At 36.5% G+C, this 12017-nt stretch overlaps 1 protein-coding gene across 1 annotated transcript in view; it reads right to left on the reverse strand.

The window, feature by feature from the left end:
* LOC149789652 (uncharacterized) overlaps positions 1 to 12017 on the reverse strand; it is a 77435-nt gene that overhangs the window by 21086 nt on the left and 44332 nt on the right. The gene's annotated exons all lie outside the window — the stretch shown is intronic.

Here is a 12017-nt window from a genome sequence, read left to right on the forward strand (position 1 = left end):
CGTTGATCTGTCGAAGTATGTGACTAAAGATGACCTTGCTGATATCATGAACCTGGCTGGAGTTGACCCAGATGAGGTTGTTATTTTTCAAGATCGATATGGTAAACTAAAAACGAGTAATATCAAATGGAATGATATAGTTCGGCGAGTACTTGGTGCAGTTACGGATAATATTCCCGTGTTTACTGACGGTGGTAGAATCAGAGATTCAAGTATATCGTTTGCAACAATTAGAGATGAAATTGCAAAAAGTGTTGCTAATCGCGTGAGAAACACCGGTGACACAATGACGGGTGAACTCAGCATGAACGGAAATAAAATAGTAGTTTTAAGAGATCCAACATCTGACGAAGACGCAGCAACAAAAAGATACGTCGACAACGTGGATGGAAAACTATCCACGCTGCGGGCCGAGTATGATGTTCACGTGGGCGCTTTTACAAGACTTCGAAGAAATTTTCAAAAAACCGATGATGCCACGGATAAGTTCTTTGGAACTCCTCCCGTCATCGACATAAAACTTTCTGATATCAAAACTAACCTAGCCACGATCAAACAAACACAGCAAAACATCGTAGCGGGAATTCCTGAGATTGTCAACAAAACCAGTCTGATTAAAATTCCAGCTGGAATAACTCCCGGGCATATCACAAACATCGTATGCACGGTATCATCGGGATTTGCAACATGGTCCAAACAAAATAATACTATCAAATATACCGCAACAGTCACTGGCGTGTATAGGCTGTCTGTGTTTAGTGCTGCAAAATTTGAAATATTTACAACGTTTCCATGGCGTCATTCCACCGACAGGTTTTCCGGGGTTGTATCTATTATATTAAATAGCGGAACCGAAGAAATTTTTATTCTGGAAGCAGCTGATAAGAAATTAACCGCAACATCTTACTGGTGGTGTTTGGAATTTGTAGCTGAAACACCTCAATTGGTTACTGCATAAAAATATATATGGACGGTGCACAATACAGGTACAATCAAGCACGTGAATGGCAGGCGGCGCTAAAAGATCAAGTCGAACAATATACAGTAAAAGTAAAAAAATATCGACGACGATTAGTTATCGTCGACGTGATTGTTTATTCAGTATCCGCTGTTGTTGCTGGAACCGGTGTAATATTATCAGTGTTGACAATGATGGCACCAGTAGCTGTAACTATTTGTATTTCAGCAGCAACAACTATTGCAGGTGTGCTTAATATCATCGCAAAAAAAAATATGTACTTGCACGAACGAAAAATTATCCGATTACATAATAAAATTACACACAGCGACGGTAGCATACTCGAAATTATCCTCGTTGTTATCAGCGAGTCTCAGTGATGGAATTATATCTGATTTCGAATTTTCAATGATGACCAAAATATACGACGAAGGTATCGGTATTAAAGATACAAGTATTAATAATGACAGAATTACTCCAGCAGATCGTGACCAACACAACTCCGCCAAAGATAACGATGATCTCGGTAAGTTCGTCTAATCCTGAATTTAGTGTTAATTTTCCTACTGCAATTCCAGTAAAAGAAATAACACTAGCGCAATTACGAGTATATTACAACTGGCCAAATATCAGATCAAAATCATTTAATGGTACACCAGCAAATAATTCGCTTGTGTTTGCTAGTAAAAATAAACCCGATGGAACACCTGACTGGGTTGTTGTTGGAATACCAACTGGCAGTTACGAGATGGAAGAGATCAATGAGGAATTTCAACGTAGAATAAAATCAATAACGGGAAAAGAAGCAAAAATATAAATTAATGTTCATGAACCGACCCCGTCCTCGACGGTTGAAATACATTCTCCCGATTATGCCGTTGATATTTATCAGTCCACGATAAGATCCGTGCTAGGATGGCCTGAAATCCCCCCGGTGTATGAAGAACCACCAGAACCAACGAGGGGTGATTTTACGTCAGAGAACAGTCTTCATCATGATATTAAAATGAAATTTAATTGGTCAGATTACATAGAAGAAAAACCAAAACAGAGGTATATACCTGTATATAATCCTAGAGCTCCTTTTAATAATCTTAATAGACGTATTGTTACTTTGAATATTGATTCTATATTTGCTTCAATAAACTCAGAGCATGAAATACACGTAAATAATTTACGTGATAGTTTTCAAGAGTATTTATCTGATTTGACATCTGCGCGCGATAATATTATTAGGTACATAGAAGTTTTAAATTATATAGTTAATTCTTCTGAAGTTATCTATAACAGAATTAGAGATTCGGTTCTTAAGTCATCAAGCAGTATAAAAAAAATCCTTCGCAGACAAGTACAAAATATCCGAAGCTGACATTGCAACGTTTAAGTTTCCTGATTATAATCCGGATAAATTAAGAAAATCTGTCAATGATGTCATTGATGAGTTTTTTCCTAAAATACTCGATGCGTGGAGAAAAATAGCACCACCTCCAACTGTTCTTAGATATGATAATGATCCACATGGCGGCGGAAGACACGTATCTCCGGGAATCGTTAATATAACGCCGACGGTCGCGGTCAATCTGGTTTGTGACGTAATCGATGGCAGCTATCAAATAGATCTCGGAAGATCAAATCAGGCTCAACAAGGATACATCTTGTACACGTTCACACCACAAGTTTCCCCTGGAAGTTTAATCGTGCAAGAACCAACTAATCCTGTGTATTTGCAATGTCACAGTAATATATTAACACGAATAAATTTTAAACTCACAGACCACCTTAATCGCTTAATTGACATACGTGGAGAAGAACTTGTGATAAATCTGTATGTGAAATCTTAATTATTATGTAATGGAGTGTTTTTATACACGAGGATTTCAGACTCAAATTCGATCAACTTAAAAAAAATAAATAAAAAAATATTTTATTATTACTGGTACAAATTAATCAGATTGTGTGTTTGGTACAAATTAATCAACCTTGCAAAAAAAAATATTTTTTTTTTCTGAAAATTTAATTCTAGCCCACACGTGGTCAGCGTTGACAGGGACCCCAGTTACCAAAACTTTCATTTTCATTATCACTCTGGATCGTTTCATCAGTGACGGGGTTACTTTGGATCGTTTCATCAGTAACGAAGTTACTCGCTGACATAATTTTTCTTAATTGTCTTATACGAGTACTAATCGTTTTCTTCGTACTCGTGGGATAATAGCGATTTAATTCTTTCTACGGCGGCAGAGAGAGGAATGAATTCCTTCACCTGATTATCTTCTACGGTAGCTAGCGACTGAAACATTGCCGCCTGAATCCGTTTCATGAGCTTGTATTCAGATGATAGTGTGTGTGTTCCCTGGTTTTTACGTTCTTGTAAAATCTCAAAATCAGAAACTATTTTTTCAGGATTTAGTTCATCGGATATATTAATTCCATCTTTTTTCAATTTTTTAATAGCAACAATTACATCATTGATATTTTCATGGTTCATTATATAATATATAAATCTTTAAAATAAAACAAAAATTATCCCTAGAACCCCTATCGAGTCTTTAGCGAGTTCGTCGGGATGTTTCAAGGACAGCACAACCAAGAACTCGTAGCTTGCCACCGCAATCTACCAAGTTCATTAGGCAAATATTCCCTCTACGAGAGCCCCTAACCCGCCAAACAACGGTCTAGAAGGCCCAAGAGGGAGGACGGCACAATCCTCATTAAACTCGTAGCTTGCCACCGCAATCTACCAAGTTTTGAGGATATACACATAACATTCAATGAATGAAGGACAGTACAAACATATACGCTCAGCAAAATCCCACCCACAATAATTAATCCAGTGGGTGATACGAAAATATGTATCAACCACCATTCAATATGATGGTTGAATTTTGCTGAGCGGGGGGTTTTACGGTTCCCCCATTATTATAAAAATCGCAATTATGCGCACCACCGACAAATTGTCAGCCATGGGGATTCGATCCTGGACCGCGAGCGTCACAGTCCAATACCATACTGATTGAGCTATCGAACCTTGTTACGAACATATGTTTCGGAAGTTAATATATAGCTAAGGAACCAATATTTACACTAAAACAGCTGTTTCTGAATAATAACAGTTTCTGTATTATAACAACAGTTTCTGTATTATAACAACAGTTTCTGAATATAAAACAGCGTTTTTCCTAAGCAGACTGCGAATCAATAATGACAGCAGTCCTAAGCGGCATGAATACACCTGCAGATCGATTTATACCATAACAACGGTTTCTGTTCTGTACCTATATTACAGCTTCCTTGCAGATCAATAACATTATCATGATTTCTCGTAATGTTGCATGATGGGAAATATTTAAAAACCATAAATAATACTTCTACGAGTAATTAATTACGACGTAATTAGTTAAACTGACTAATTACGATCATAAAAAATCAAAAATTTACGAAGAAAACTATATATTACAAAGTAATCTCCCTTTTATATAATCAAAAATTCAGTAGTATACGATCAGACAGTACTGAATCCCCTCAAATAATGATATAATTCAATGTGGTGATGATAATTATTGATACTGAAAGGTGATTTTTTGTTTATATTTTTTCGAGAAAGTAGATCTGGTTATATTTTCTGCGACGTATTTTACCACACGCGGGTCAATATCAAAATATTTTGCAGCAGCATGCATAGACTGAAATATTATTTCTTCACCAGTTTCTGTGTTTGTGGAAATTACCGCCCTCTTTCCGATTGTCTTACATCTTCCTGTATTATCACATGCAGAGTTCACGCTTCGTGTGACAACTCGAAGGTTGTGCAGGGAGTTGTTCTGACGATCCCCGTCAATATGATCAATAACAAGACCGTCTTTGATCAAACCCTTGTGACACTCGTAAATGAAACGATGACAGAAATAATGTTTCTTTCCCGCCTCGCATGTGAACCTTAGATAACCTTGATTATTAATACAACCAACTGGTCTCTTCAACTTGCATTGTCTGATGACACCATTAATATCTGATTCGTAATTCTTAATGACAGGATGTGGGACAAATTTATTTTGCTCCATTATAATACTATTATTTGTTTAAATCATTGTTTGTCTGAAATCTTGATATATAATCCTCCACGGATTTTATAGCGTTTTCACCGTTATTATTTTTTTTGTCATAATATCTTTTAAGTTCTCTGAACCGTTTTCCACCGCACTTTCCACATAATCCTGTTTTTCCTCACACTCCAATACCACACCGCAGACATGGTATTGGTCCTAGACTTCCTCGTCGTATGTTTTGTGAGTGCATCCAACAAAATTCCTTTCTGCAGGATTTGTTGCATCGATTTACTGAGCCGATCATCAACCATCTGCATTGAGACATTGCATATATAATATTTTTTATTTTAAATATTTGTTTTAATTATATGAACGAGTTTGAGAGATTATCCCAAACTAGGCCTGTTAAATATAAATTCAACCTCGACAGACTATCTCCAGACTTGCCAGTGCGAGATTTGGTTGATCCAAAAAATAAAAGTCTGATCTCGAAAATTCACGACGCCAAGAAGGAATTTTACACGGATGGTGCATCTCATACATGGTCAACGTTCAAGATTATATGCAACACTGACTTTGTCACGGACGCCACAATGAACGACAAGCGAGCGGCAACTATCATTAACTACATCGCTGAATACGAGGGTAATCAAAAATATTTCTTCAGAGTAAAATTTATTGTATTAACAGAAACAGGTAGTTGGATTATCCGTGACAAATATGATCCTGTCCTTGGCAATAATAAAACTGTCATATTAAGTAAGAATTCCAGACCGGGTCTACTGACGGGTATTGACAAACCGTATTATGAGTGAGCGTATCCTGTAACAGCGGTTATTTATGGAATCTATGAGATAAATAAAAAACCCAACGTTGATAAACTAGCGCCGATGAAATTTTCAAGGTTAAATTGTGTAGCCGAACGAGTAATAGAACACTTTACAAACGCGATGCGTGGAAATGGATTAACTGATTTAAGGCGTGAAAAAATAAACTCGTGGGCTGATTCAGTTAAGGATACCGGTGCTACAATAAAAGATGTTGCTGAACTAGGAAAACTATTAAAATTTCCAATAACCGTAGCGACAATAACGGGAGAGGTACTGTACGAATCTAAATATAAATCGAAAGGAGCTCCAATAAATATTATCGATCATAGCGCGCACGCATGGACTAGTGCAGTAACAATATTTCCACGTGATCGAACTGTTAGATTTTACCCCCCAGATAATTCTGGGGGAGGTATGTTTGATTTTATTAACGAAATAAGTAAAAACGATCCTGTATCGGTATGGTTATTTAAAAGTAATGAGGAAGCTGAATTTGATCAGTTTGTTAGACCAAACGGTGAAATATATCGAACAGAATCTCTCCATGACGAAATGAAAAATCTCGCGGAGATGTTTTTAGAGTGCAAGCACGCGGAAAATACTGAAAAATTACTAACTAATTGTTTTACCGTTCCATCTGTTGCGGCTCATTTTGCTAGAGAAAAAAATTCATGGAAACCAACACGATTTGATTTACTCGAGGACGTACGCGCAAGTTGCGTCGAATACGGACACGGCGGATTATGGAATACCAAATATAATTACAATGATGTTATTTCGGTTGATATGGTTGCATGTTATCCGGTAAGTTTTCTAGGATACGGAGATTGTTCTGTATACTTTAAAAGATTTGGTCACCCTACAAACGAGATGACGCGAGTGGCAATTAATGGACCATTACCTGATTTTGATCTGACTGGATTCGCCTGTATTGAATCATTCGAGTTTAACGAAAATCTTCACAAGATTTGTTATGTTTGGTTTGGTAGACATTTTTGTGAAAAACGTTGGGCACCTATAGTTTTATTACGATATATGCTAGATTGTGAGATACTGACATCGTTGGTGGTCAGTGAGGCGATTATATCATATCATGCACAGACCGAAGTTTGGTTGCCCATGTCAGATTCTGAAGTTATTAGCGAGTTTAAGGAAAAATATCCTGATGTTTCCGAAGATGATATTCCTAATAAACTCAAAACCGCAAAAGATCTCGGTAGAAAAAATTATAAGTAAATTTACTCAAGGTGGTGCATATGATTATAAAAGACATCACGCACGATTAATTTTAGATGATGCCGAGTACGATTTTATAATTGCTGATACAACAGCGAGAAATATATTTGTAAATCGAGAAAGTGTTTATTTATCCGACGGAACAAAATTAGGTACGATCGTTAGTTACATAAATGATGTCTCCCCACAGTATACTCATCTAAGATCTTCCATGTTGGCTTATGTTTCTATAAATTTATTATCGATGATTAATAGATTTCCTGAGACCGCAGTCAGAGTCGCAACAGACTCGTTTTATTTTTCAAGTAAATATTTAGAACCTGTTATGAAATTTACAAGTAATGATGAACGATGGGGTTCGTGGAGAATAAAAAAGGAACTATTACACAATTATACAGGAACAGCAGATGTTCCAATGAGAGATTTTTATCGTAAGGGTAATAAAATATCAGAAATGTCGAAAGCACCATCGTTGAGTGATCCAATAACCAGATATAAGACAGTATATCTCAATGGACCTGATGGATGCGGCAAAACGACTCGAGCGATTAATGTTTTTAGAAATTCAGATATTATCGTGCTGACACCCACACATAGACTCGCACGCGAGATGAAACAGCGGCAAGTACAATCGTGCACGTATCATAGTTTATTTCGGTGGCGCGGGGATACATTGACTCCTGAACGAATGGGAGAAAAATATATACCTAGAATAATTATTTGGGACGAGATATGTACGGTGTCATTGGATACATTAAAAACGTTTCTTGATTGGTTGTTGACGAAAAATACCGCTATAATAATGTGTGGCGATCATGGTCAACCGCCGCCTTTTGTTGGACCATCTCCACAAGATTGGTTAAAAAATTTCGTTGATTATTATGAAGAAATAGATGATGATCATAGAGCTCTTGATGCAAATTTAAAGGAGTTTAAAAAATTAATCAGATTACAATCAAACAAAATTCAGTGTGAAATAATACGTGGAGTGATCTCAGAGACATCAATGGGTGATTTTTTAGATTTATGGAGACCCACCGATTTGATCGTAGCAAGTAGAAAAATAATCAGAGATGCTTTACAACAACAGTTATTTCAGCTGCATAAAGAAAAATATTCAGAATTACCCGTACCGTTGTGTTATAGACCATCAGATACACGAAAACAGAATATTAATGTTGATATTCCAGGACAGACTGAAAAACAGAATCTCGTATTAAATGATATTGTCGCTGTTCATATCAGTGTGGTCGAAGATGCAATACACGCTGACAAATCTCCATGGGTGTTGGGATACGCTATGACGATCCACTCGTCTCAGGGATTAACTATTTCTGATACACGAGTCTGGATTGTAGACGATCGTATCGAGTGGTCAAATTTAGTTTATTTGGCGGTATCGAGGGTCAGAAAAATATCTCAATTACGTAGAATTATAATTCCTGAAATCGTTGATAAATTTAACATCATCGATGATGATATAATAAGAAAAAAATTAATCGGATACAAACAATCTGACAAAAAAAATAAACGTAACTTTGATCTTGATGTTGAATTTATTATTGAGTTAAAACAGCAGCAGAATAATCATTGTGCCAGTTGTAATTGTATAATGTTATGGCGGTATTCGAGTAATGATTCAAGACAATTTACCGTAGATAGAAAAGATAATAGTCGCGGTCATATACGAGAAAATATCATGTTGACCTGTCTTGAGTGTAATCGACGTAGAGGCGCTAGTGCTAGTTAAGTGATCGAAATCACTGAAGTGATTTTGGCGGTAGTTGTGTATCCGTGGGAATTATTTGTAGTTGTTCACGTACAAATCCACGTTGAGGAGCAGCCGAATCTAATCTGTAGATTGCAGGTCTACCTGAGGATCTTGTCACGGTAGATATTTTGTGTGTGGTAACACTCTAAATAGGATCAGTCGCTCTCGCGCTACCACCTTCAAGTTCACCAGGCTCATATAGATATCTGACTGTAACATCACCCAATATTTTTTGTTTTTCAACATCTTTTTGTTGTGTTGTTATATTTTTTTTTGTAATTGCATTAATGGGTTTCATGTTGGTTGTTCGTGTGATCTCATTATTTAATGCAGCTATAATGCTTGGTAATCTTGCAACCCACTCGCGAGATCTTTTATCCTGAATAAATTCCCTCACGTATTGATATCCAAATAACCGCTCAGCAAGTGTTCGATTAAATTGCTCAACAATTGCCTGATCACGATGAATTGCAGTATGACCTCGTCGTATTTTGGTATTATGTCGTTTCATCAACGATGATACTGGACCAAGAAATTCCTTACCAGGATCAACGTGTAGCAGCTGTGGCCATCGCAGACCACCTTGTGGTCCGAGTCCTCGTTGATAAATTCGTTCAAATGCATCGGCTACTTCAGATGATGTTTTCACTGATAGCGGCTCTGCTTCTTTATATCTACTTGCAACATCAACTACGGTTAACGCGTATTTGTATGTTTTTCTACGTACAGTATCATGCGGTAAAAACAGAATATCAGCTTGATGAACTTCATTAGGAACACTGACATCGAAATACGCGTACTGAATTCGTTTCGGTGGTGGTAGATAAATTTGCCATAGTGCCTGTTTGGATAACCACGTTTTAGCAGTAGAATGTTTAACCGCTGCTGTATCAGCAAGTTTACCAATTGCTGCTTTGCATCTCCAGTATCCTCTTGGTGAATAATAAATCAATTCCATTATTAATTACCAGCCCCAAGCGCTAATTTACCTTTCATCGAGGATCTTACTAACCAATTAGCTAATGATTCTCTAATATTTTTATTTTTTATGGAATTTAACACGTGAATTAATTTCACATCTGCAATATGTCTATCTTGTAGATTTTGACTTTTATAAGCTACATCATGAGCATGACAAGCTCGATCAATAGCGTTTATTGGTTCCTCGCCTGGTTTTGGTTGATCTTGATTATCGAGCCTGATATCAAGTCTAGTACCAGGACCGCAATAATTATATTCTGGTAGATGTTTTTCTCCGCTGTATTTAGCCCATGGAACACCTGGAAACTTTGACATCAAATTAGCAATATCACCGCCCTGCTTATTAGGTAAAAACGAAAATTTCTTTTTGCCGCACACAGAACATTTTACACCATACGCTATTTTTTTATTTTTTGTTGTAACCGTAGCTAAATCAGTAGTTGGAGTTTTAACTCTACAACGTAAGCAATATAAATTCATGACATAATATATATATGGATATAACTGATTTCTCAGCAACAAGAAAACGAGAGCCAGTTAAACACCACCCTGTGTTACCAAATTCAATCAGAATGATTATCATAGGACCATCTGGATCAGGTAAGACGCAGTTATTACTTAATCTGATAATGAGATGGTTGAAATGGGATAAATTGTATTTAGTAGCACCATCCGCTGATGATCAACGATGTTATGATGTACTTAAAGATTTCAATGAAAACGCGCGATTACTGGATGAAGGTAATGATGTTATAGAGTTTATAACCGATATTGATGAAGCACCATCCGTAGATTCCATAGACGGATTTATTAATAATTTAGTTGTATACGACGATGTGATGCTAGATAAACAATCAAATCCAGCCAGAATATTTTCCCGAGGGAGACATAAAAATACAGACGTGATCTATGTTACTCAACGATACACACAAATTCCGAAGGTGATTAGAGACAACTGCAACATTTTAGTTGTGTTTAATGGCGTGGACACACACACACTTAGAAATATTCATCAAACTTGGTGTGGTGGTGACATGGATATAATTAAATTCAAAAATTTCTTCTCACGAGCGCAAGCTACTCCGCATGGATTTATGACAATAAATTTACATGATCCAAGAACAAGATATCGTGTGGGTCTTGATAAAATATTTGCGTAAATTTAATTAAAAAGATATCGTTCATATAATGAACAACTGTGCGTGGCTGCGTCAGGGAACCACTAACAAACGTGATAAAAAATGCCGTGGAGAATATTGCAAGAAACATAATTATCTTATAAAGAAAAACCCTCATGCTGGTCCACGAAGTTGTGTTGGTTGTAACAACGGCGTTAGAGGATTATATGAGATTTGCAAAAATTGCGGTGGAGATCGATACAGAAGTTTGATGATATATTATAAACACAAAAAGAACATAAATCCAAAAATAGAAAAACCACCATCAGAACTTGAATATTACATGAAACATAGAACAAATAAAGATGAAACAAATAAAGATGAAACAGATGAGGAAAAACGACAGCGAGAACGCGTTGAAAAATATTCATCAAACTTGGTATGGTGGTAAATTAATAGCAGCAGAGAGGGTACCTACCAACGTTGGTCGTCAAAAAAATAAACAAGAATAAATAAACACGTAGAGTACTTTATTTTTTCAGCTACTATTTCCAACTGGGGTTTCATTAGTATAATCGGCCATTACAGAAATAAAACATCTCAAGGAAAAGTTCATTTGTAAAAATCTGGACCTTTCTACGAGATGATTTTATTTGTTTGTTTTATTTGTTTTGTCGGAATTCTATGGTCTGTTCACCCTCTCTGCTGCTGTATCAGTTATGTACATGATGGTGTGTATTATGTGTATGCAAGTAGGTGTGTACCAGTTATGTACATGATGGTGTGTATCAGTTATGTACATGATGGTGTGTATTATGTGTATCAGTTATGTACATGATGGTGTGTATTATGTGTATGCAAGTAGGTGTGTATCAGTTATGTACATGATGGTGTGTATTATGTGTATGCAAGTAGGAGTGTACGAAGTTATGTATATGATGGTGTGTTTTATGTGTATCAGTTATGTACATGATGGTGTATGTTATGTGTATGCAAGTAGGTGTGTATCAGTTATGTAGATGATGGTGTGTATTATGTTTCTCAGTTATGTACATGATGGTGTGTATTATGTGTATG

This window comes from Sinohyriopsis cumingii, chromosome 10 (genome assembly GCF_028554795.1).
Source record: "Sinohyriopsis cumingii isolate HCF-2022 chromosome 10, ASM2855479v2, whole genome shotgun sequence".
Taxonomy (NCBI): Eukaryota; Metazoa; Mollusca; class Bivalvia; order Unionida; family Unionidae; genus Sinohyriopsis; species Sinohyriopsis cumingii.